Consider the following 24818-nt stretch of genomic DNA (forward strand, 5'->3'; position numbering starts at 1 on the left):
TTGGTGGTGTGGTGCATTTGAAAACAGAGGAATGACTTTATCTTCAGAAAAGTCTTGGCGATGTTGTTTCAACCATATGTTGAAATTGCAAACGCTGAAATTTAACTTCTGCCTTAAGTCTAAGTGCTAAAATTCTCGATAGCTGATTAGCTTCCTCTTGTAACCTTTTTTTAAGATCTAATAAAAGCGTAGTATCAAATGTCTGTCCGGCCCCTGCCTGCCCCCGCGTCGTCCTCCTCTGGGCGACACGGGCGGCTCCCCATCGACCGCACCCATCGCCGCCGGTCTTCACCCCGCCGTCGCCGGAGCAGCTCGCCGGAAGTTCGACGAGCAGCGAGGAGGGCGGCGGCGGGACGGCTCTCTCACTCATTTCTCTCCCTTCTTCCACCCACTCCACTCCTCCCTCTTTCCTTCTTCCACCCACTCCACTCCTCCCTCTTTCTGGAGGTGGCCGGCGACCTGATCCACCGCTGGGAAGGCCGGATCGGCGGGCTGACTGGTCGGATCTAGGGGCTGGTCGCCGTCCACCGCTCCTCCCTGCTGGCATGGGCGGGTGGCCTTGCGGCCGCGACCATGGTGGCTCGCGCGCGCTCGCGCGTGCCCGCGCGCTCGCGTGGCCATGGCCGTGGCTGGCCAGCGGCGTTGGCGCCCACGCACACGGTCGGCTCGCTGCTGCGGCGGCGTGGCTCGCTTGTGCTTGTAGCGCTTGTAGCGCGGTGCCTGGATCGGGGGCGTTGGTCGTCGCTGGATCTGCGGCTGCCAGCGGTGCCTTCTGCAGGTGGTGGGTCATGGTTGTGGGGCTGGGGGCGGATCTTGAGCCTCTCCGGCTAGATTCATCTCTCCGCCTCTCGTTTCGGCCTGTGGTGTGGGCAGGGCCGGCTGGCTCCGTGCGTTGGGGCGTGTGGTGGGAGGTCCTCCGGCAAAAGCCATGCTCGCTTGCGGGCGGACAGCGGTGATGCCCGCGGGCGCCACCCCTACCCTATTGAGGGTGCCGTCTTTGGACCTCTCGTCCCATGTGGGAACCCTCGCCTCGGCCTTCTTGGGGTCTCTCGTTGGTGCTTGACCGGCGTTGGGGCTCTGAGGGTTGGGGCTCGTGGGTTGGTGCGTCGGTGGACGACAGAAGGTGACAACACGCGACGGCTTGGTGGGGTGACATTGGCGTGGCTGACCCTTCAGCTTTCTCCTTGGTGTTGGCGATCTACACTGCTCTGCTAGGTCTTCGGAGGAAACTTTGCTTGGTTTGTACCAGGCGGGCGGTGTCGGGGACCATAATTAGGGGTACCCCCAAGACTCCTAAATCTCAGCTGGTAACCCCCATCAGCACAAAGCTGCAAAGGCCTAATGGGTGCGATTAAGTCAAGGATCGATCCACCCAAGGGACACGATCTCGCCTCGCCCGAGCCCAGCCTCGGGCAAGGGCAGCCGACCCCAGAGGATTCACGTCTCGCCCGAGGGCCCCCTCAGGCGAGGGACACACCTTCGGCTCGCCCGAGGCCCAGTCTTCACCAAAAAGCAACCTTGGCCAAATCGCCACACCAACCGACCGTGTCGCAGGAGCATTTAATGCAAAGGTGGCCTGACACCTTATCCTGACGCACACCCTTCAGTTGACTGAGCCGAAGTGACCGCAGTCACTTCGCCGCTCCTCTGACCAGTCTGACAAAAAGACAGCGCCGCCCGCGTCGCTCCGACTGTTGTGCCACTCGACAGAGTGAGGCTGATAGCGGCCAAGTCCGGCCTCAGGCGCCATAGGAAGCTCCGCCTCGCCCGACCCAGGGCTCGGACTCGGGCTCGGCCCCGGAAGACGATGAACTCCGCCTCGCCCGACCCAGGGCTCGGACTCGGGCTCGGCCCCAGAAGACGACGAACTCCGCCTCGCCCGACCCAGGGCTCGGACTCGACCTCGGTCTCAGCCGACGGTCTCCGTCTCGCCCGACCCAACGGCTCGGACTCGACATCGACCTCGGAAGACAGACCCGACCTCGACCTCAGAGGAGCCTCCGCCTCGCCCTACCCAAGGCTCGGACCGACCACGTCACAGGAAGGGCCATCATTACCCTACCCCTAGCTAACTCTGGCTACGGGGAACAAGACCGGCGTCCCATCTGGCTCGCCCCGGTAAAACAAGTAATGATGGCGCCCCGCATGCTCCATGACGACGGCGGCTCTCAGCCCCCTTACGGAAGCAAGGAGACGTCAGCAAGGACTCGACAGCCCCGACAGCTGTCCTTCCGCAAGGCTCCAGCGCTCCTCCGACGGCCACGACATCACACGGACAGGGCGCCAAAACCTCTCCGGCTGCCACGACGGCATGTACGTAGGGCACTAGCTCCTCTCTGCTAGACACGTTAGCACACTGCTACATCTCCCATTGTACACCTGGACCCTCTCCTTACGCCTATAAAAGGAAGGTCCAGGGCCCTCTTAGAGAGGGTTGGCCGTGTGGGGAAGGACGGGACGGCGCACGCGTAGGCCTCTCGCTCCCTCCCGCGCGGACGCTTGTAACCCCCTACTGCAAGCGCACCCGACCTGGGCGCGGGACAAACACGAAGGCCGCGGGTTTCCCCTTTTGTGCCTGCCTCCCTCCGGCTTTCTCCCCCCTTCGCGCTCTGTCTCGCGCCGACCCATCTGGGCTGGGGCACGCGGCGACAATTTACTCGTCGGTCTAGGGACCCCCCGGGGTCGAAACGTCGACAGTTGGCGCGCCAGGTAGGGGTCTGCTGCGTGTTGACGAACAGCTTCCCGTCAAGCTCCAGATGGGCAGTCTCCAGCAACCTTTCCAGCCTAGGACGGTGCTCCGTTTCGGGAGTCTTGAGTTCATGTCCCTCGACGGCAGCTACGACATGATACTCCTTCCCCCGCCGTGCGACAGCGACAATGGCGGCCGACAACCCGCCCGCCGGCGGCGGAATCGACGATGTCTTCCCCACGTGGCAGAAGAACGACATTCGGGTTTGTCCTGTCCCCTCCCCCGCCAACGGAGGAGGAGGTGGGGCAACCAAGGCCAAGCAAGAGGTGGCACCTCGTCGGCTGTCGAGCGAGTCGACGACGCCGGCGCCCCAACGGGGGACACGCCGGGTATCGACCTCGCGTCTGAGACGAAGACGAGCGTTGTTTCCCCGCAACGCGCCAACTCCAAGCGGACGAACGACGCCAGCACGCTCGCAAAAGACTTGCTGGGCGTCACCCTCGTACCTGAGACGACGGTGCAGTCAACCCCTGACGTGACTTCGTCACCGCCCGTCGACCAAGAGGTACCGACCGATTCCCATCTCGTGCCTTTTGGATTCAGCCTCGACCCACCAAGCGACTTCGCTTCGATGGACGCTTTCCTAGAGGCGAGTCCAAACCCTCCGGGGTATCGTATGCGGTCGCCCTAGGACCGGCTGACAGCCGTCTCGACCTACGGGCCCTCGGGTTCCGAGGAAGATGACGAGCCCGACTTTTGTTGGGATTTCTCCGGACTTGGTAACCCCAGTGCCATGCGGGACTTCATGACCGCATGCGACTACTGCCTTTCCGACTGTTTCGACGGTAGCCGCAGCCTCGGCGACGAGGACTGCGGCCCAAGTCGTGAATGTTTCCACGTCGATCTAGGGGGTCCCGGCGAAGGCAACCATCTTGGTATACTGGAGAACGGTGATCCCCCTAGGCCTGCGCCTCGCGTTGACATCCTTCGGGAGCTAGCTGTGGTCCCCGTCCCGGCGGGGGGTCATTGAGAGCACCTAGAGGGGGGGTGAATAGGTGATCCTGTAAAACTTAAACTTAAAGCCACAAAAACTTGATTAACGTTAGCACAATAATTGCCAAGTGGCTAGAGAGTAGTCTCAACAAAACACAATAACCACAAGATATCAATCACAGAGATGCCACAGTGGTTTATCCCGTGGTTCGGCCAAGACCAACGCTTGCCTACTCCACGTTGTGGCGTCCCAACGGACGAGGGTTGCAATCAACCCCTCTCAAGCGGTCCAAAGACCCACTTGAATACCACGGTGTTTTGCTTGCTTTACTTTACCCCGTTTGCGAGGAATCTCCACACTTTGGAGCCTCTCGCCCTTACACTTGAAGTTCACAAAGAAGCACGGAGTAAGGGAGGGATGAGCAACACACTCAAGACACAAAGATCACAGCAACACCACGCACACAAATCGCAACAGGAGCTCACAACACAACTCAATGAGTTCACAACTCAACTAGAGCTCTAATTGCTATCGCAAAGAATCAAAGGCGCGAAATCGATGTCTTAGTGCCTAGAAATGCTTTGAGGATGCTTGATATACTCCTCCATGCGCCTAGGGGTCCCTTTTATAGCCCCAAGGCAACTAGGAGCCGTTGAGAGCAATCTGGGAAGGCAATTCTTGCCTTCTGTCGCGTGGCGCACCGGACAGTCCGGTGTACACCGGACAGTCCGGTGCGGATTTCTTTCCTTAAATGGCGAAGCCGACCGTTGGCCGCCTGAGAGCCGTTGGCGCACCGGACATGTCCGGTGCACACCGGACAGTCCGGTGCCCCCTTCTAGCCGTTGGCTCGGCCACGTGTCCCGCGCAGATCGCGCGGCCGACCGTTGGCTCACCGGACAGTCCGGTGCACACCGGACAGTCCGGTGAATTATAGTCGTACGTCGCCGGCGATTTCTCGAGAGCGGCCAGTTCGCCCGAGCCAGTCTGGCGCACCGGACACTGTCCGGTGCACCACCGGACAGTCTGGTGCTCCCAGACTGAGCAGAGTCTTGGCTGCTCGAGCCAAGACAATTCCAATGTTCTTTTCCTGTTTCCATCACTTAGACACAATACATTAGTCTCTAAAACAATGTACTAAGTCTGAGAAACATACCTTTTGACATGATTTGCACTTTGTCCACCACTTTGCATATATTAACACTTAAGCACTTGTGTTGGACACTAAATCACCAAAACACTTAGAAATGGCCCAAGGGCACATTTCCCTTTCAATCTCCCCCTTTTTGGTGATTTATGCCAACACAACATAAAGCAACTAGAACAAGTGCAATATCACTGCAAATGAAAACTCAAATTTGTTTTGAATCAAATTTGGCATATATGGATCATTCTTTGCCACCACTTGGTTTGTTTTTGCAAATCAACCTCAAATTCCTATCTCTAAATCAAACACACTTGTAGAGACATAAAGAGAGGTATTCCAAAAGAAATTGATCAAGGATTTCAAAAACTCCCCCTTTTTCCCATAATCAATACTTCTCCCCACAAGAGGCCAACTTTTGAGAATAAGAGACAATAAGAGTATTTTGACAAAATAAAAGTTCTATTCTATTATTTTCAAAATTCTCAAGTGGTAGCTGATCCATTTATTGCTTTGGCCTTTATTTTCTCCCCCTTTGGCATCAAGCACCAAAACGGGATCAATCTTGGCCCCTTAACCCCATTGCCTCACCAAAAATCTTCAACTAAGAGTAAAAGGCAATAAGAGTACTAAGATCAACTTGGAAGAAGTTACTCGTTCATCGGAGTGCAGTGGAAGTCTTGCATGGTCCAAGTTCACCTTTTCCCTTTCAATCCTCCTTTGAGACTAAATCAAGCAAACTCAAGCACATGGTTAGTCTCAAAGGGTCAAGTTGTAACACTTCTCCCCCTAAATATGTGCATCACTTTGCAACGGACTTGTGAGGTCCGGGGAGTGTTAGTACAACTTGAGCACCATAAATAAGCAACGAAATGCATAAGGAACATGATCAAGGGCATAAACACATGTATGCTATAAATCAATCCAAGTTTCGCGAATCTAAGACATTTAGCTCACTACGCAGCTTGCAAAAGGTCTGCTCATCTAAAGGCTTGGTAAAGATATCGGCTAGCTGGTTCTCGGAGCTAACATGAAACACTTTGATATCTCCCTTTTGCTGGTGGTCTCTCAAAAAGTGATGCCTAATGTCTATGTGTTTTGTGCGGCTGTGTTCAACAGGATTATCCGCCATGCGGATAGCACTCTCGTTATCACATAGGAGTGGGACTTTGCTCAAATTGTAGCCAAAGTCCATGAGGGTTTGTCTCATCCAAAGTAGTTGCGCGCAACACTTTCCTGCGGCAACGTACTCGGCCTCAGCAGTGGATAGGGCAACGGAAGTTTGTTTCTTGGAACTCCACGACACCAGGGACCTTCCTAAGAATTGGCACGTCCCCGATGTACTCTTCCTATCGACCTTACATCCAGCATAGTCGGAGTCTGAATATCCAATCAAGTCAAAGGTAGACCCCTTTGGATACCAGATCCCGAAGCAAGGCGTAGCGACTAAATATCTAAGAATTCGCTTCACAGCCACTAAGTGACACTCCCTTGGATCAGATTGAAATCTAGCACACATGCATACACTAAGCATAATATCCGGTCTACTAGCACATAAATAAAGTAAAGACCCTATCATAGACCGGTATGCTTTTTGATCAACGGACTTACCTCCTTTGTTGAGGTCGATGTGTCCTTCGGTTCCCATCGGAGTCTTTGCGGGCTTGGCGTCCTTCATCCCAAACCTCTTGATCAAGTCTTGCGTGTACTTGGTTTGAGAGATGAAGGTTCCATCCTTGAGTTGCCTCACTTGGAACCCAAGGAAGTAGCTTAACTCGCCCATCATCGACATCTCGAATTTCTGAGTCATCACCCTGCTAAACTCTTCACAAGACTTTTGGTTAGTAGAACCAAATATTATGTCATCGACATAAATTTGGCACACAAAAAGATCACCATCACAAGTCTTAGTAAAAAGAGTTAGATCGGCTTTCCCAACCTTGCATTAGCAATTAAAAAATCTCTAAGGCATTCATACCATGCTCTTGGGGCTTGCTTAAGTCCATAGAGCGCCTTAGAGAGCTTACACACGTGGTCGGGGTACCGTTCATCCTCGAAGCCAGGGGGTTGCTCCACGTACACCTCCTCCTTGATTGGCCCGTTGAGGAAGGCGCTCTTCACATCCATTTGGAATAACCTGAAAGAATGGTGAGCGGCATATGCTAGCAAGATATGAATGGACTCTAGCCTAGCCACAGGAGCAAAAGTATCCTCAAAGTCCAAACCTGCGACTTGGGCATAACCTTTTGCCACAAGTCGTGCCTTGTTCCTTGTCACCACCCCGTGCTCGTCTTGCTTGTTGCGGAACACCCACTTGGTTCCCACAACATTTTGCTTGGGACGAGGCACCAGTGTCCAAACTTCATTTCTTTTGAAGTTGTTGAGCTCCTCCTGCATGGCCAACACCCAGTCCGGATCTAGCAAGGCCTCTTCTACCCTGAAAGGCTCAATAGAAGAGACAAAGGAGTAATGCTCACAAAAATTAACTAATCGAGTAGTTACTCCCTTGCTAATATCACCCAAAATCTAGTCGACGGGATGATCCCTTTGAATCATCGCTCGAACTTGGGTTGGAGGTGCCGGTTGTGCTTCTTCCTCCATCACATGATCATCTTGTGCTCCCCCTTGATCATTCACCTCCTCTTGATGAACCTATTCATCGTCTTGAGTTGGGGGATGCACCATTGTTGAGGAAGAAGGATGATCCTGCTCATCTTGTTCTTGTGGTCGCACATCTCCAATCGCCATGGTGCGTATTGCGGCCGTCGGAACTTCTTCTTCATCTACATCATCACAATCAACAACTTGCTCTCTTGGAGAGCCATTAGTCTCATCAAATACAACGTCGCTAGAGACTTCAACCAAACCTGATGATTTGTTGAAGACTCTATACGCCTTTGTATTTGAGTCATAACCTAACAGAAACCCTTCTACGGCTTTGAGAGCAAATTTGGAATTCCTACCCTTCTTCACTAGAATGTAGCATTTACTCCCAAAAACTCAAAAATACGAAACATTGGGTTTGTTACCGGTTAGTAGCTCATACGACGTCTTCTTGAGGAGGCGATGAAGGTAGACCCTGTTGATGGCGTGGCAAGCCGTGTTCACGGCTTCCGACCAAAAGCGCTCGGGAGTCTTGAATTCTCCAAGCATCGTCCTCGCCATGTCTATTAGCGTCCTGTTCTTCCTCTCTACCACACCATTTTGTTATGGTGTGTAGGGAGCGGAGAACTCGTGCTTGATCCCTTCCTCCTCAAGGTACTCCTCCACTTGAAGGTTCTTGAACTCGGACCCATTGTCACTCCTTATCTTTTTCACCTTGAGCTCAAACTCGTTTTGAGCTCTCCTTAGGAAGCGCTTGAGGGTCCCTTGGGTTTCAGATTTATCCTGCAAAAAGAATACCCAAGTGAAGCGGGAAAAGTCATCAACTATAACAAGACCATACTTACTTCCTCCTATGCTTAGATAGGCGACGGGTCCGAAGAGGTCCATGTGAAGCATCTCCAAAGGTCTTGATGTGGTCATCACATTTTTGGTGTGATGTGCTCCTCCTACTTGTTTACCTGCTTGACAAGCTGCACAAGGTCTATCTTTTTCGAATTGCACATTAGTTAAACCTATCACGTGTTCTCCCTTTAGAAGCTTGTGAAGGTTCTTCATCCCTACATGTGCTAAGCGGCGATGCCACAGCCAGCCCATGCTAGTCTTAGCAATTAAGCATGCATCTAGACCGGCCTCCTCTTTTGCAAAATCAACTAAGTAAAGTTTGATGTCTAATACACCCTTAAAAGCTAGTGAACCATCACTTCTTCTAAAGACAGACACATCTACATTTGTGAATAGACAATTATATCCCATATTGCATAATTGACTAACAGATAACAAATTATATCCAAGAGACTCAACTAAAAACACATTAGATATAGAGTGCTCATTTGATATTGCAATTTTGCCTAAGCCTTTCACCTTGCCTTGATTCCCATCACCGAATATGATTGAATCTTGGGGATCCTTGTTCTTGACGTAGGAGGTAAACATCTTCTTCTCCCCCGTCATGTGGTTTGTGCATCCGCTGTCGATAATCCAGCTTGAACCCCCGGATGCATAAACCTGCAAGGCAAATTTAGGCTTGGGTCTTAGGTACCCAACTCTTGTTGGGTCCTACAAGGTTAGTCACAATTGTCTTAGGGACCCAAATGCAAGTTTTATCTCCCTTGCATTTTGCCCCTAACTTTCTAGCAACTATCTTTCTATCCTTTCTACAAATAGCAAAGGAAGTGTTTAAAGCATGATATATTGTAGAAGGTTCATTAACTTTCCTAGGAACATTGACAACATTTCTCTTAGGCATATGAACAAAATATCTCCTAGACATATCTTTACCATGCATATAGGAAGAACTAGAAGCAAACATGGCATGAGAGTCAAAAACATCATAATCATTATAACTCTTATAAGATTGTCTTCTATCATGATACATAAAAGCATGGTTCTTTTGCACACTGCTAGCCATAGGGGCCTTCCCTTTCTCCTTTGCGGAGATGGAAGCCTTATGGCTTGTTAAGTTCTTGACTTCCCTCTTGAAGCCAAGACCATCCTTAATTGAGGGGTGTCTACCAATTGTGTAGGCATCCCTTGCAAATTTTAATTTGTCAAATTCACTTTTGCTAGTCTTAAGTTGGGCATTAAGACTAGCAATTTCATCATTTAATTTTGCAATAGAGGCTATGTGTTCACTACAAGCATCAATATCAAAATCTTTACACCTATTGCAAATAACATCATTTTCTACACAAGATGTTGATTTACTAGTTATTTTTAACTTATCATTCAAATCATCATTTATGCTCTTTAAGTTAGAAATAGAATCATGGCATGTAGACAACTCACAAGCAAGCATTTCATTCCTCTTAATTTCTAATGCAAGGGATTTTTGAGCCTCTACAAACTTATCATGTTCTTCATACAAAAAATCCTCTTGCTTTTCTAGTAGCCTATTATTATCATTTAAAGCATCAATCAATTCATTAATCTTGTCAATCTTAGATCTATCTAAGCCCTTAAATAAGCATGAATAGTCTATTTCATCATCATCACTAGACTCATCCTCACTAGAAGAAGCATAAGTAGAGTTTCGAGTACTTACTTTCTTCTCATTAGCCATGAGGCATGTGTGATGCTCGTTGAGAAAGAGGGATGACTTGTTGAAGGCGGTGTCGGCGAGTCCTTCGTTGTCGGAGTCGGACGTGGAGCAATCCGAATCCCACTTCTTTCCAATATGTGCCTCGCCCTTTGCCTTCTTGTAATTCTTCTTCTTTTCCCATTTTCCACTCTTCTTTTCCTGGTCACTATCATTATCGGGACAATTAGCGATAAAGTGACCAATCTTACCACATTTGAAGCATGAGCGCTTCCCCTTCGTCTTGGTCTTGTTGGGATGCTCCTTGCGACCCCTTAGCGCCGTCTTGAAGCGCTTGATGATGAGGGCCATTTCTTCATCATTAAGCCCGGCCGCCTCAATTTGCGCCACCTTGCTCGGTAACGCCTCCTTGCTTCTCGTTGCTTTGAGAGCGATAGTTTGAGGCTCTTGGATTGGGCCATTCAATGCATCATCCACGTATCTAGCCTCCTTGATCATCATCCGCCCGCTTACGAACTTTCCAAGTATCTCCTCGGGCGTCATCTTGGTGTATTTAGGATTCTCACGAATATTGTTCACAAGATGAGGATCAAGAACAGTAAAGGACCTTAGCATTAGGCGGACGACGTCGTGGTCCGTCCATCGCGTGCTTCCGTAGCTCCTTATCTTGTTGACAAGGGTCTTAAGCCGGTTGTATGTTTGGGTTGGCTCCTCCCCCCTTATCATAGCGAATCTCCCAAGTTCGCCCTCCACCAACTCCATCTTGGTGAGCATGGTGACGTCGTTGCCCTCATGTGAGATCTTGAGGGTGTCCCAGATCTGCTTGGCATTGTCCAAGCCGCTCACTTTATGGTACTCATCCCTGCACAATGAGGCTAGCAACACAGTAGTAGCTTGTGCGTTTTTATGAATTTGCTCATTGATAAACATGGGACTATCACTACTATCAAAATGCATTCCACTTTCTACTATCTCCCATATGCTAGGATGGAGAGAGAACAAGTGACTACGCATTTTGTGACTCCAAAATCCGTAGTCTTCTCCATCAAAATGAGGAGGTTTACCAAGTGGAATGGATAATAAATGAGCATTTGTACTTTGCGGAATACGAGAGTAGTCAAAAGAAAAGTTTGAATTAACCGGTTTCCTTCTCTCGCAGTCGTTGTCGTCGTTGTCCTTTTGGGAAGAGGTGGACTCATCGCTATCGTTGTAGTAGACGATCTCCTTGATGCGTCTTGTCTTCTTCTTCTTCCCATCTTTGCGTCTGTGGCCCGAGCCCGAGTCGGTAGGCTTGTCATCCTTCGGCTCGTTGACGAAAGACTCCTTCTCCTTGTCGTTGATCACGATTCCCTTCCCCTTAGGATCCATCTCTTCGGGCGGTTAGTCCCTTTCTTGAAGAGAATGGCTCCGATACCAATTGAGAGCACCTAGAGGGGGGGTGAATAGGTGATCCTGTAAAACTTAAACTTAAAGCCACAAAAACTTGATTAACGTTAGCACAATAATTGCCAAGTGGCTAGAGAGTAGTCTCAACAAAACACAATAACCACAAGATATCAATCACAGAGATGGCACAGTGGTTTATCCCGTGGTTCGGCCAAGACCAACGCTTGCCTACTCCACGTTGTGGCGTCCCAACGGACGAGGGTTGCAATCAACCCCTCTCAAGCGGTCCAAAGACCCACTTGAATACCACGGTGTTTTGCTTGCTTTACTTTATCCCGTTTGCGAGGAATCTCCACACTTTGGAGCCTCTCGCCCTTACACTTGAAGTTCACAAAGAAGCACAGAGTAAGGGAGGGATGAGCAACACACTCAAGACACAAAGATCACAGCAACACCACACACACAAATCGCAACAGGAGCTCACAACACAACTCAATGAGTTCACAACTCAACTAGAGCTCTAATTGCTATCGCAAAGAATCAAAGGCGCGGAATCGATGTCTTAGTGCCTAGAAATGCTTTGAGGATGCTTGATATACTCCTCCATGTGCCTAGGGGTCCCTTTTATAGCCCCAAGGCAGCTAGGAGCCGTTGAGAGCAATCTGGGAAGGCAATTCTTGCCTTCTGTCGTGTGGCGCACCGGACAGTCCGGTGTACACCGGACACTGTCCGGTGCGGATTTCTTTCCTTAAATGGCGAAGCCGACCGTTGGCCACCTGAGAGCCGTTGGCGCACCGGACATGTCCGGTGCACACCGGACAGTCCGGTGCCCCCTTCTAGCCGTTGGCTCGGCCACGTGTCCCGCGCAGATCGCGCAGCCGACCGTTGGCCCGGCCGACCGTTGGCTCACCGGACAGTCCGGTGCACACCGGACAGTCCGCTGAATTATAGCCGTACATCGCCGATGATTTCCCGAGAGCGGCCAGTTCGCCCGAGCCAGTCTGGCGCACCGGACACTATCTGGTGCGCCACCGGACAGTCCGGTGCTCCCAGACTGAGCAGAGTCTTGGCTGCTCGAGCCAAGACAATTCCAATGTTCTTTTCCTGTTTCTAGCACTTAGACATAATACATTAGTCTCTAAAACAATGTACTAAGTCTGAGAAACATACCTTTTGACATGATTTGCACTTTGTCCACCACTTTGCATATATTAACACTTAAGCACTTGTGTTGGACACTAAATCACCAAAACACTTAGAAATGGCCCAAGGGCACATTTCCCTTTCAGTCATGACCCACAGCTCGAGCAAATCCGCGAGACGCAGGTAAGGCTCGACGAGGGAGCAGGAACGCTTGAGCCGTTCCGCCGGGACATCGGGCAGGAATGGGCGGGCTAACCTCCGCCGGAGAAGCGCGTCATCTACCCCAGGGTATCCAGCACCGCATCGCCGACGATGTCAGGGCAAGACCGCCACCGGCTTCCAGTGGGGTCGGCCAGAACCTGGCTGCAGCGGCAATACTTCTCCGCGCGATGCCGGAACCATCAACCACCGAGGGGCGGCGTATCCAGGGAGAGCTCAAGAATCTCCTGGAGGATGCCGCGGTCCAACGGGCCAAAAGCTCTGCCTCCCGAAGGCAGGGGCACCCCTCGTAACATCACGCTGCGACTTCCCGATTCATGCAGGAAGCCTCGGTCCACACCGGGCGCACGCGCAACACAGCGCCTGCGGCCCCGGGTCGCCTCGGTAACAAGCACCATCACCACGACCGTCGAGCCCACCTCGACGACGAGGCGCGCCGAGGCTACCACCCCAGGCGTGGGGGATGCTACGACAGCGGGGAGGATCGGAGTCCCTCGCCCGAACCACCCGGTCCGCAGGCTTTCAGCCGGGCCATACGACGGGCGCCGTTCCCGACCCGGTTCTGAACCCCGACTACTATCACAAAGTACTCGGGGGAGACAAGACCGGAACTGTGGCTCGCGGACTACCGGCTGGCCTGCCACCTGGGTGGAACAGACGATGACAACCTCATCATCCGCAACCTCCCCCTGTTCCTCTCCGACACCGCTCGGGCCTGGCTGGAGCATTTGCCTCCGGGGCAGATCTCCAACTGGGACGACCTGGTCCAAGCCTTCGCCGGCAACTTCCAGGGCACGTACATGCGCCCTGGGAACTCCTGGGATCTCCGAAGCTGCCGCCAGCAGCCGGGAGAGTCTCTCCGGGACTACATCCGGCGATTCTCAAAGCAGCGCACCGAGCTGCCCAACGTCACCGACTCGGATGTCATCGGCGCGTTCCTCGCCGGCACCACCTGCCATGACCTGGTGAGCAAGCTGGGTCGCAAGACCCCCACCAGGGCGAGCGAGCTGATGGACATCGCCACCAAGTTCGCCTCTGGCTAGGAGGCGGTTGAGGCCATCTTCCGGAAGGATAAGCAGCCCCAGGGCCACCCGCCGGAAGATGTCCTCGAGGCGTCTACTCAGCGCGGCACCAAGAAGAAAGGCAAGAAGAAATCGCACGCGAAACGCGACGCCGCCGATGCGGACCTTGTCGCCGCCGCCGAGTACAAGAACCCTCAGAAACCTCCCGGAGGCGCCAATCTCTTCGACAAGATGCTCAAGGAGCCGTGCCCCTATCATCAGGGGCCCGTCAAGCACACCCTTGAGGAGTGCGCCATGCTTCGGCGCCACTTTCACAAGGCTGGGCCACCTGCGACGACAATAAGAAGGAGGATCACAAGGCAGGAGAATTCCCCGAGGTCCACGACTGCTTCATGATCTACGGTGGGCAAGTGGCGAACGCCTCGGCTTGGCACCGCAAGCAAGAGCGTCGGGAGGTCTGCTCGGTAAAGGTGGCGGCGTCAGTCTACCTAGACTGGTCCGACAAGCCCATCACCTTCAACCAGGGCGACCATCCCGACCACGTGCCGAGCCTGGGGAAATACCCGCTCGTTGTCGACCCCGTCATCGACAACGTCAGGCTCACCAAGGTCCTCATGGATGGAGGCAGCAGCCTCAACATCATCTACGCCGAGACCCTCGGGCTCCTGCGGATCGATCTTTCCTCGGTCCGGGCAGGCGCTGCGCCTTTTCACGGTATCATCCCCGGGAAACGCGTCCAGCCCCTCGGACAACTCGATCTACCCGTCTGCTTTGGGACACCCTCCAACTTCCGAAGGGAGACCCTCACGTTCGAGGTGGTCGGGTTTCGAGGAACCTACCACGCAGTGCTGGGGAGGTCGTGCTACGCCAAGTTCATGGCCGTCCCCAACTACACCTACCTCAAGCTCAAGATGCCGGGCCCCAACGGAGTCATCACCGTCGGCCCCACGTACCGACACGCGTACGAATGCGACGTGGAGTGCGTGGAGTACGCCGAGGCCCTCGCCGAATCCGAGGCCCTCATCGCTGACCTGGAGAGCCTCTCCAAGGAGGCGCCAGACATGAAGCGCCACGCCGGCAACTTCGAGCCAGCGGAGACGGTTAAGTCCGTCCCTCTCGACCCCAGCAACGACGCCTCCAAGCAGATCCGGATCAGCTCCGAGCTCGACCCCACATAGGAAGCAGTGCTCGTCGACTTTCTCCGTGCAAACGCCGATGTTTTCGCGTGGAGTCCCTCGGACATGCCCGACATACCGAGGGATGTCGCCGAGCACTCGCTGGATATCCGAGCTGGAGCCCGACCCGTGAAGCAGCCTCTGCGCCGATTCGACGAAGAAAAGCACAGAGCCATAGGCGAAGAGATCCACAAGCTAATGGCGGCAGGGTTCATCAAAGAGGTATTCCATCCTGAATGGCTTGCCAACCCTATGCTTGTGAGAAAGAAAGGAGGGAAATGGCGGATGTGTGTAGACTACACTGGTCTAAACAAAGCATGTCCAAAAGTTCCCTACCCTCTGCCTCGCATCGATCAAATTGTGGATTCCACTGCTGGGTGCGAAACCCTGTCTTTCCTCGATGCCTACTCAGGGTATCACCAAATCAGGATGAAAGAGTCCGACCTGCTCGCGACTTCTTTCATCACACCTTTCGGCATGTACTGTTATGTTACCATGCCGTTCGGTTTGAGGAATGCGGGTGCGACATACCAAAGGTGCATGAACCATGTGTTCGGCGAACATATTGGTCGAACGGTCGAGGCCTACGTCGATGACATCGTAGTCAAGACGAGGAAAGCCTCCGACCTCCTTTCCGACCTTGAAACGACATTCCGGTGTCTCAAGGCGAAAGGCGTAAAGCTCAATCCCGAGAAGTGTGTCTTCGGGGTCCCCCGAGGCATGCTCTTGGGGTTCATCGTCTCCGAGCGGGGCATCGAGGCCAACCCGGAGAAAATCGCGGCCGTCACCAACATGGGGCCCATCAGGGACTTGAAAGGCGTACAGAGGGTCACGGGATGCCTTGCGGCTCTGAGCCGTTTCATCTCGTGCCTCGGCGAAAGAGGCCTGCCTCTGTACCGCCTCTTAAGAAAGGCCGAGTGCTTCACTTGGACCCCTGAGGACGAGGAAGCCCTCGGGAACCTGAAGGCGCTCCTCACAAACGCGCCCATCTTGGTGCCCCCCCGCGGCCGGAGAAGCCCTCTTGATCTACGTCGCCGCTACCACTCAGGTGGTCAGCGCCGCGATCGTGGTTGAGAGACGAGAAGAGGGGCATGCATTGCCCGTCCAGAGGCCAGTCTACTTCATCAGTGAGGTACTGTCCGAGACCAAGATCCGCTACCCACAAATTCAGAAGCTGTTGTACGCGGTGATCCTGACGTGGCGGAAGTTGCGACACTACTTCGAGTCTCATCCGGTGACTGTGGTGTCATCGTTCCCCCTGGGGGAGATCATCCAGTGTCGGGAGGCCTCGGGTAGGATTGCAAAGTGGGCAGTGGAAATCATGGGCGAGACGATCTCGTTCGCCCCTCGGAAGGCCATCAAGTCCCAGGTCTTGGCGGACTTTGTGGCTGAATGGGTCGACACCCAGCTCCCAACAGCTCCGATCCAACCGGAACTCTGGACCATGTTTTTCGACGGGTCGCTGATGAAGACAGGAGCAGGCGCGGGCCTGCTCTTCATCTCGCCCCTCGGGAAGCACCTACGCTATGTGCTACGCCTCCACTTCCCGGCGTCCAACAATGTGGCCGAGTACGAGGCTCTGGTCAACGGGTTGCGCATCGCCATCGAGCTAGGGGTCCGACGCCTTGACGCTCGCGGTGACTCGCAGCTCGTCATCGACCAAGTCATGAAGAACTCCCGCTGCCGCGACCCGAAGATGGAAGCCTACTGCGATGAGGTTCGGTGCCTGGAAGACAAGTTCTACGGGCTCGAGCTCAACCACATCGCCCGACGATACAACGAGACTGTGGACGAGCTGGCTAAGATAGCCTCGGGGCGAACAACGGTTCCCCCGGACGTCTTCTCCCGAGACCTGCATCAACCCTCCATCAAGACCGACGACGCGCTCGAACCCGAGGCACCCTCGGCTCGGCCCGAGGCACCCTCGGCCCCGAGGGTGAGGCACTGCGCGTCAAGGAGGAGCGGAGTGGGGTCACGCCTAATCGAAACTGGCAGACCCCGTACCTGCAATATCTCCACCGAGGAGAGCTACCCCTCGACCGAGCCGAAGCTCGACGGTTGGAGCGGCGCGCCAAGTCGTTCGTCTTGCTGGGAGACGGGAAGGAGCTCTACCACCGCAGCCCCTCAGGCATCCTCCAGCGATGCATATCCATCGCCGAAGGCCAGGAGCTCTTACAAGAAATACACTCGGGGGCTTGCGGCCATCACGCAGCGCATCGAGCCCTTGTTGGAAACGCCTTCCGACAATGTTTCTACTGGCCGACCGCGGTGGCCGACGCCACTAGAATTGTCCGCACCTGTGAAGGGTGTCAGTTCTATGCGAGGCAGACGCACCTGCCCGCTCAGGCTCTGCAGACCATACCCATCACCTGGTCGTTTGCTGTGTGGGGTCTGGACCTCATCGACCCCTTACAGAAGGCACCCGGTGGCTACACGCACCAGCTGGTCGCCATCGACAAATTCTCCAAGTGGATTGAGGTCCGACCCCTAAACAGCATCAGGTCCGAACAGGCGGTGGCGTTCTTTACCAACATCATCCATCATTTTGGGGTCCCAAACTCCATCATCACCGACAACGGCACCCAGTTCACCGGCAGAAAGTTCCTGGACTTCTGCGAGGATCACCACATCCGGGTGGACTGGGCCGTCGTGGCTCACCCCATGACGAATGGGCAAGTAGAGCGTGCCAACGACATGATTCTGCAAGGACTCAAGCCACGGATCTACAACGACCTCAACAAGTTCGGCAAGCGATGGATGAAGGAGCTCCCCTCGGTGGTCTGGAGTCTGAGGACAACGCCGAGCCGAGCCACGGGCTTCACACCATTCTTTCTAGTCTATGGGGCCGAGGCCATCTTGCCCACAGACTTAGAATACGGTTCCCCAAGGACGAGGGCCCACGACGACCAAAGCAATCGAGCCAACCGAGAAGACTCACTGGACCAGCTGGAAGAGGCTCGGGACATGGCCTTACTACACTCGGCGCGGTACCAGCAGTCCCTGCGACGCTACCACGCCCGAGGGGTTCGGCCCCGAGACCTCCAGGTGGGCGACTTGGTGCTTCGGCTACGGCAAGACGCCCGAGGGCAGCACAAGCTCACGCCTCCCTGGGAGGGGCCGTTCGTCATCGCCAAAGTTCTAAAGCCCGGGACGTACAAGCTGGCCAACAGTCAAGGCGAGGTCTACAGCAACGCTTGGAACATTCGACAGCTACGTCGCTTCTACCCTTAAGATGCTTTCAAGTTGTTCGTACACCTTGTTCACACACAAAGCCTAGTCATCAAGGAAGGGTCAGCCTTGCCTCGGCAAAGCCCGACCCTCCCTCGGGGGCTAGAAGGGGGGGGACCCCCTCTGCGTCAAAATTTTCCTCGGAAAAGATCTTTTCTGCCAGAATGTCTTTCGTGCTTTTCGACTACTTCGAAAGTGGGATCCTGAAAACGACGGAGTACACGTAAGCAACCAAGGCTGATCGAGCCGAGGGACTCCTACGCCTCCGGGATACGGATACCTCACTCATCACCTTCTGCGATAAGTAACTCATGCTCGGATAAGTGATTCCGCGGACCGAACAAGTCTTCACGCTCGAAAACTCTTCTGCCGAAACGATTTTTCGGGCCTTCTCGACTACATCGATAACAGAATCCTACGGACGAGTAAGAGTACGCGTAAGCGGCAAGGCTGACCGAGCCGAGGGACTCCTGCGCCTCCGGGATACGGATACCTCACTCATCACCTTCCGTGAAAAGCAACTCTCGCTCGGACAAACAATTATGTTACCGACAAATAAGTCCAGATACTCGAAACAGGAGGAAAGGAAATGCAACTTTACAACACGACGACAGTGTGTTTGGGCCTCGGCGGCCACAGAAAACATACACACACTACAAGGTAACCCGATCCTGCAGGCTCGGACCTTGACGGAGGGGGAGCAGCAGCACCCTCGGCGTCAACTACACCTTCGGCAAAGTCCGACCTAGCCTCGGACGGCAACGTGGTCGGAGGATCTCAACTCCGAAGGACGACATCAGCACCGCGCCCGGGCCATCGCCGCCAGGGTCTTCTCCAGGAATCCGGCCCGAGCAGACAGCTCGGCCGGCGACCCCGAAGCCTCAGCCAGCTGTCCCCCGAGGACATCAGCCCGGCTCGTGGCCTCGGCAACTCGACTCCGGCGTCGGTCCCGCCAGTGGATGGCCCAGCCAGGCTCCGGCCGACCAAATCTTCTTTTCGAGCCAACTCTGCCTCTGTCCATGCTGACACCGCTGCCTCTGGCTTCGGCTCATCGAAGAGCAGCCGAGGGTTCCTTTAACTAAGCAAAAGAAGCCTCGAGCAGCAAGGTCGACCGAGCCGAGGGACTCCTACACCTCCGGGATACGGATACCTCACTCGTCACCTTCGCACGAGGCAACTCACACTTGGTTAAGCGGTTCAGTTAGCCGACAGGCGAGTCCTAGTGCTCGAAATGAGGAAAAAACACGGCTCCGTGCCGAAAATACATACATGTTCAGGCCCCGACAGCCACAATGAACAGACACCGGCACTCAAGGTGCCATTACAAATGGAACTCCGGTTCCACCTTCGCGGGTACGAACAACCCCCCACATTAGAGGGCCCGCTGGGCGATAAGGCTCCAGGTCGCCCACCGCCGCCCGCTCCAGCAGCAGCGACAACGACCTCCGCTCCAGGTGGCTGAACTGCAGCAGCAATGGCCTCAGGGCGGACGCCGCTGCAACAATGCCCTCGCCCACGTCTACGCTCGAGGGGCGAGGACAAGCACAAAGAGTCGGACGTCGGGGCGCGGATGGTGGCGCTGATCCCGTCGGCGACAAGGACTTCTTCAGCCGCCGCCACCTCAGCCCCGACGGCGGAAGCCGTCTGTCCACCGGCAGATCCCCACTCGGATCCTCCCGGATGAGCGGAGCACCGACCTCCGCACAGAGGCGCCGTACCGGGGCAAAGGCAGGACAACCCCAGAACACGAACGCCGCCCTAGCAGCGCACGACGTCTTGGGCGGTCCTCCGGTGCGCGCGGCGCGACAATTGCTCTTGCGGTAGGAGGGGGCACCGGGAGCCGAGCCAGAGCCAGCTTAGCCAGCGAGCCCAACGTGATGAAGCTGACGACGCTCGCCGCCGACCAGCCCCGCGTTGTCGAAGTCCGACCCTCCCGCTAGGCCGGTGAGCGCCCTCTCCCTTGAATGCTGAGGGAGAAGGTGACCCACGAACCCGTGCGGGAGGTAGAGCTCCGGCTCAGCCCGGCCTCCGCCCCAGCAAGGATGATGAAGATCCTTGAAGCTGAGGGCGGGACCAAGATCGCAGCCCGGCTCGCTTCTCCCCACCCAGGAGCTGGTGGTCACCATCTTGGGTGATCGCCGGCGAGGGGATGCGGCCGGGCTGCCTGATGAAAATCCTTGAAGCCGAACGATGGCTGAAAGGTACCAACTTCCGCGAAGTTGTGTTCCTCCAACGACAAGGCGGAAGAACTGCGAGTGTCCCCCATCCGAGGGCTTGGAAGGTGGAAAGACGCGATGCATAAGGGGAGCGCGAAGACATGGTTGCCTTTCAAGGGGGTCACCCTCCTTTTAAAGGCAACCCTCCCCACTTGCGTCCTCAGCCGTCACGGGCTGACTCTTCTCCAACACGCTCCAAGGTCCTCCCCCTACGACACGGGGGCTGGGTCCCACGCGTCACGCAAGTTGGCCCAGGGCAGAAGAAACCAAACCGCCACGCGCGGTGCGCACAACTGCCCAGCGGTTACGAGCATTCCTCCACTTTCGCCCAGACCAGCGGGTGAAAGGGCGGGCCGCCATGCAGGCGGCATGCAACCTCACCAAGGGGGCGCACCCTTTTGACTTCGACGCGCCCAGCATGAGGGCCCAGGCCCACACGTCATGCAACCGGCGCGCCGGTTGCTACGTGCAAGGAACTGCACCGCCACTCGTGCCACTACAATGCCTCCTCGACTGCGAAACCAGTACCGCGACTCGAGGCAACCCTGCGTATGACCCAACAGTGCCAGCCAGGCACATCGGTCACGGGTCAGTCAGCCGCGGGAGAAGGCGCGACGGTCGATACGGCCAGAAATGGGCCGGGAGTAATGGCAGTGGCAGGCGAGCGGAAGCAGCGGTCAAGTCGTCAGCCAAGCTCACGTCCCTTCCTGGGACAGCGAGAGAGCCCACTCTCACGGTGTGAAGACGGCGCGCCCGTGTTCCGTTCCTCGAACGACTCACGCACGCGCAACGGCTGCCCCGCGAACCACTCGTCCCGTCGCATTAACTCTGCGGCGGGACAGGCAGCACCTTTGGCAGGAGAAGCGAGCGACGCTTCGCCTTCGCCATAATGACCGCATCAAAAAGGTGCGCCACGTTATTCGATTTCATATCCTTTTCCTCTTCCTCTTTCTCTCTCTTACAACAGGGACCGGGAAAGGGGATACCCCGAAAGGGATCCTTCTCCGCGAAGGAAACGGGCCCCGAGCCCCCCTACTGATCAGAGGTTCGAAGGCTGGCCCCTCGGAGGGGTTCAACAGCCGCCTCAGAGCGCCCGGGCTCCGCGCCCGCTACTGGTCAGAGGTTCAAAGGCCGGCCCCTCGGAAGGGTTCAACGGCCGCCTCAGGCCAGTCGGGCTCCGCGCCCACTACTGATCAGGGGTTCGTAGGCTGGCCCTCGAAGGGTTCACAGCCGCCTCAGACGCAGAGCGAGGGATGACCCTGGGTACGTTCGATACAAAACCAAGGCTCGGGCTACGCTCCCGAGGTACCCTAGGACATTTCCGAGACCAACGGGAACAATGTTGTAACGGAATCCCATCAGAGGAAGGCATCGAGCCCTCGGACCTCGTCAAAAGGGGACCGAGTCCGGCAAATCACCCGTAGGTACTTTTGGAGCGCGCCTCCGGGCCTCTAGCCGACCCCTAACAAATGGGGCACGGGCGTCCACTCGGATTACCCGTTAGCAGCTCACTGGAGACACCATGTTCGGCGCCCTCCGAGGGCAACATGGCGCTTTTCCCCCCTCCTTGCGGAAAGGCGACGCAGGGGCGTATGTAAAAAAGTCGAGTCTGTCCTTGACCGCCCTCTCGCCCTGTGCGGAGGCTCGGGGGCTGCTCTCGCAAACCTGGATCCGGCCAAACCGTTGACAGCGTCAACATACCAGCCCGAGAACTTGGGACCCGACCGTGCACCCGGGCTACGACCAGCTCGCATGAGGGAACAACCAGACCGGCCGAAGCATCGCGAAACGCATTAAGACCTCGAAGGAGTCAAACCACTCCTCCGAGGCCTCGGGGGCTACACCCGGCGGGTGTGCTCGCGCGCACCCACCGGAACAAAACGCAACCGAGAAAGGCCGGTCCCCTTGCAAAAAAGTGCGACAAAAAGCCTCCAAGCGAGTATTAACACTCCCTTTGAGGCTCGGGGGCTACTGTCGGGGACCATAATTAGAGGTACCCCCAAGACTCCTAAATCTCAGCTGGTAACCCCCATCAGCACAAAGTTGCAAAGGCCTGATGGGTGCGATTAAGTCAAGGCTCGATCCACCCAAGGGACACGATCTCGCCTCGCCCGAGCCCAGCCTCGGGCAAGGGCAGCCGACCCCAGAGGATTCACGTCTCGCCCGAGGGCCCCCTCAGGCGAGGGACACACCTTCGGCTCGCCCGAGGCCCAGTCTTCACCAAGAAGCAACCTTGGCCAAATCGCCACGTCAACCGACCGTGTTGCAGGAGCATTTAATGCAAAGGTGGCCTGACACCTTATCCTGACGCACGCCCTTCAGTCGACTGAGCCAAAGTGACCGCAGTCACTTCGCCGCTCCTCTGACCAGCCTGACAAAAAGACAGCGCCGTCAGCGTCGCTCCGACTGTTGTGCCACTCGACAGAGTGAGGCTGACAGCGGCCAAGTCCGGCCTCAGGCGCCATAGGAAGCTCCGCCTCGCCCGACCCAAGGCTCGGACTCGGGCTCGGCCCCGGAAGACGACGAACTCCGCCTCGCCCGACCCAGGGCTCGGACTCGGGCTCGGCCCCGAAAGACGACGAACTCCGCCTCGCCCGACCCAGGGCTCGGACTCGGGCTCGGCCCCGGAAGACGACGAACTCCGCCTCGCCCGACCCAGGGCTCGAACTCGACCTCGGTCTCAGCCGACGGTATCCGTCTCGCCCGACCCAAGGGCTCGGACTCGACCTCGACCTCGGAAGACAGACCCGACCTCAACCTCGGAGGAGCCTCCGCCTCGCCCTACCCAGGGCTCGGACTGACCACGTCACAGGAAGGGCCATCATTACCCTACCCCTAGCTAACTCTGGCTACGGGGAACAAGACCGGCGTCCCATCTGGCTCGCCCTGGTAAAACAAGTAATGATGGCGCCCCGCATGCTCCATGACGACGGTGGCTCTCAGCCCCCTTACGGAAGCAAGGAGACGTCAGCAAGGACTCGACAGCCCCGACAGCTGTCCTTCCACAAGGCTCCAGCGCTCCTCCGACGGCCACGACATCACACGAACGGGGCGCCAAAACCTCTCCGGCTGCCACGACGGCATGTACGTAGGGCACTAGCTCCTCTCTGCTAGACACGTTAGCACACTGCTACATCTCCCATTGTACACCTGGACCCTCTCCTTACGCCTATAAAAGGAAGGTCCAGGGCCCTCTTAGAGAGGGTTGGCCGTGCGGGGAAGGACAGGACGGCGCACGCGTAGGCCTCTCGCTCCCTCCCGCGCGGACGCTTGTAACCCCCTACTGCAAGTGCACCCGACCTGGGCGCGGGACAAACACGAAGGCCGCGGGTTTCCCCTTTTGTGCCTGCCTCCCTTCGGCTTTCTCCCCCCTTCGTGCTCCGTCTCGCGCCGACCCATCTGGGTTGGGGCACACAGCGACAATTTACTCGTCGGTCCAGGGACCCCCCGGGGTCGAAACGCCGACAGGCGGCGACAGCTTTTCGACCTCGTTTCTCCTTCTTGAAGGCGCGGCCCAGAAGACCTCTAGTTTGTGTGTTCGTCCATGTTGTGGAGGCTCTTCGTCACTCTGCTTGGCTCGATGGTGTCCGGGCCTTTGTCGCTTTAGGCGTCTGCTCGCTCCTGGAGTTCGGCGTTGTGGATCTTTGCTCGTGGTGAAGAATCAGAGTTGCCTCGTGTGGTTGTGTTGAGGCTTGGCAACGATGGCGCGCCGCGGTCTTATTCCTTGTGTCGGTGTCTGGATGTAAGCGTCGTCGAGTTGCTTTGGCAGTGTGCGGCTCGTCTTGGGAAGTCGGAGCTGCTCGTCTCTTATGTTTGAGCTTGGCACTCGTGTGGGTGTGCTGAGGCTTGTCAACGATGGCACGCCGTGGTCTTATTCCTTGCGTCGGTGTCTGGATGTAAGCGTCGTCGAGTTGCTTTGGCAGTGTGTGGCTCATCTTGGGAAGTCGGAGTTGCTCGTCTCTTGTGTTTGAGCTTGGCAACGATGAATCTAGATGTGTTTGTGTGTGGGGACTGTCGTTGTCTAGGTTGTTTGTTAGGGCGTTCGCCGGTTTTTCTACTGTGTGCTCTGTGTAGGTTTTAGGCACGGTTTTCCTTAAAACTGGGTCAATTCCATTCTTTTTAATTGAGAGGCAGAGCTCCTGCCATTATGTTTAAAAAAATAAATGCGTAGTGTGGTGGTTTTCTTTTTGCTGATGTTCTGGAAATTTTAGTTTGCACAAGTTTGGATATGGATTTAAACGACACGTTATAAGTACAAATATGTAGAGTTGAGAGCACCTAGAGGGGGGGTGAATAGGTGATCCTGTAAAACTTAAAATTTATTGCCACAAAAACTTGGTTAAGTGTTAGTGCAATAGGATCAAGTGGCTGGAGAGGAGTACTTGTGAAACACAGAAACCACAGAGAAATAACACAGTAGACACAGTGGTTTATCCCGTGGTTCGGCCAAGTACAAAACTTGCCT

General features: G+C 55.5%; 1 pseudogene; it reads left to right on the top strand.

Annotated features, from left to right (window-relative positions):
* Positions 1–928: 928 nt before the first annotated feature.
* Positions 929–24427, top strand: LOC109941827 (uncharacterized; annotated as a pseudogene).
* Positions 24428–24818: the final 391 nt, after the last annotated feature.

Source organism: Zea mays, chromosome 1 (genome assembly GCF_902167145.1).
Source record: "Zea mays cultivar B73 chromosome 1, Zm-B73-REFERENCE-NAM-5.0, whole genome shotgun sequence".
Classification (NCBI taxonomy): Eukaryota; Viridiplantae; Streptophyta; class Magnoliopsida; order Poales; family Poaceae; genus Zea; species Zea mays.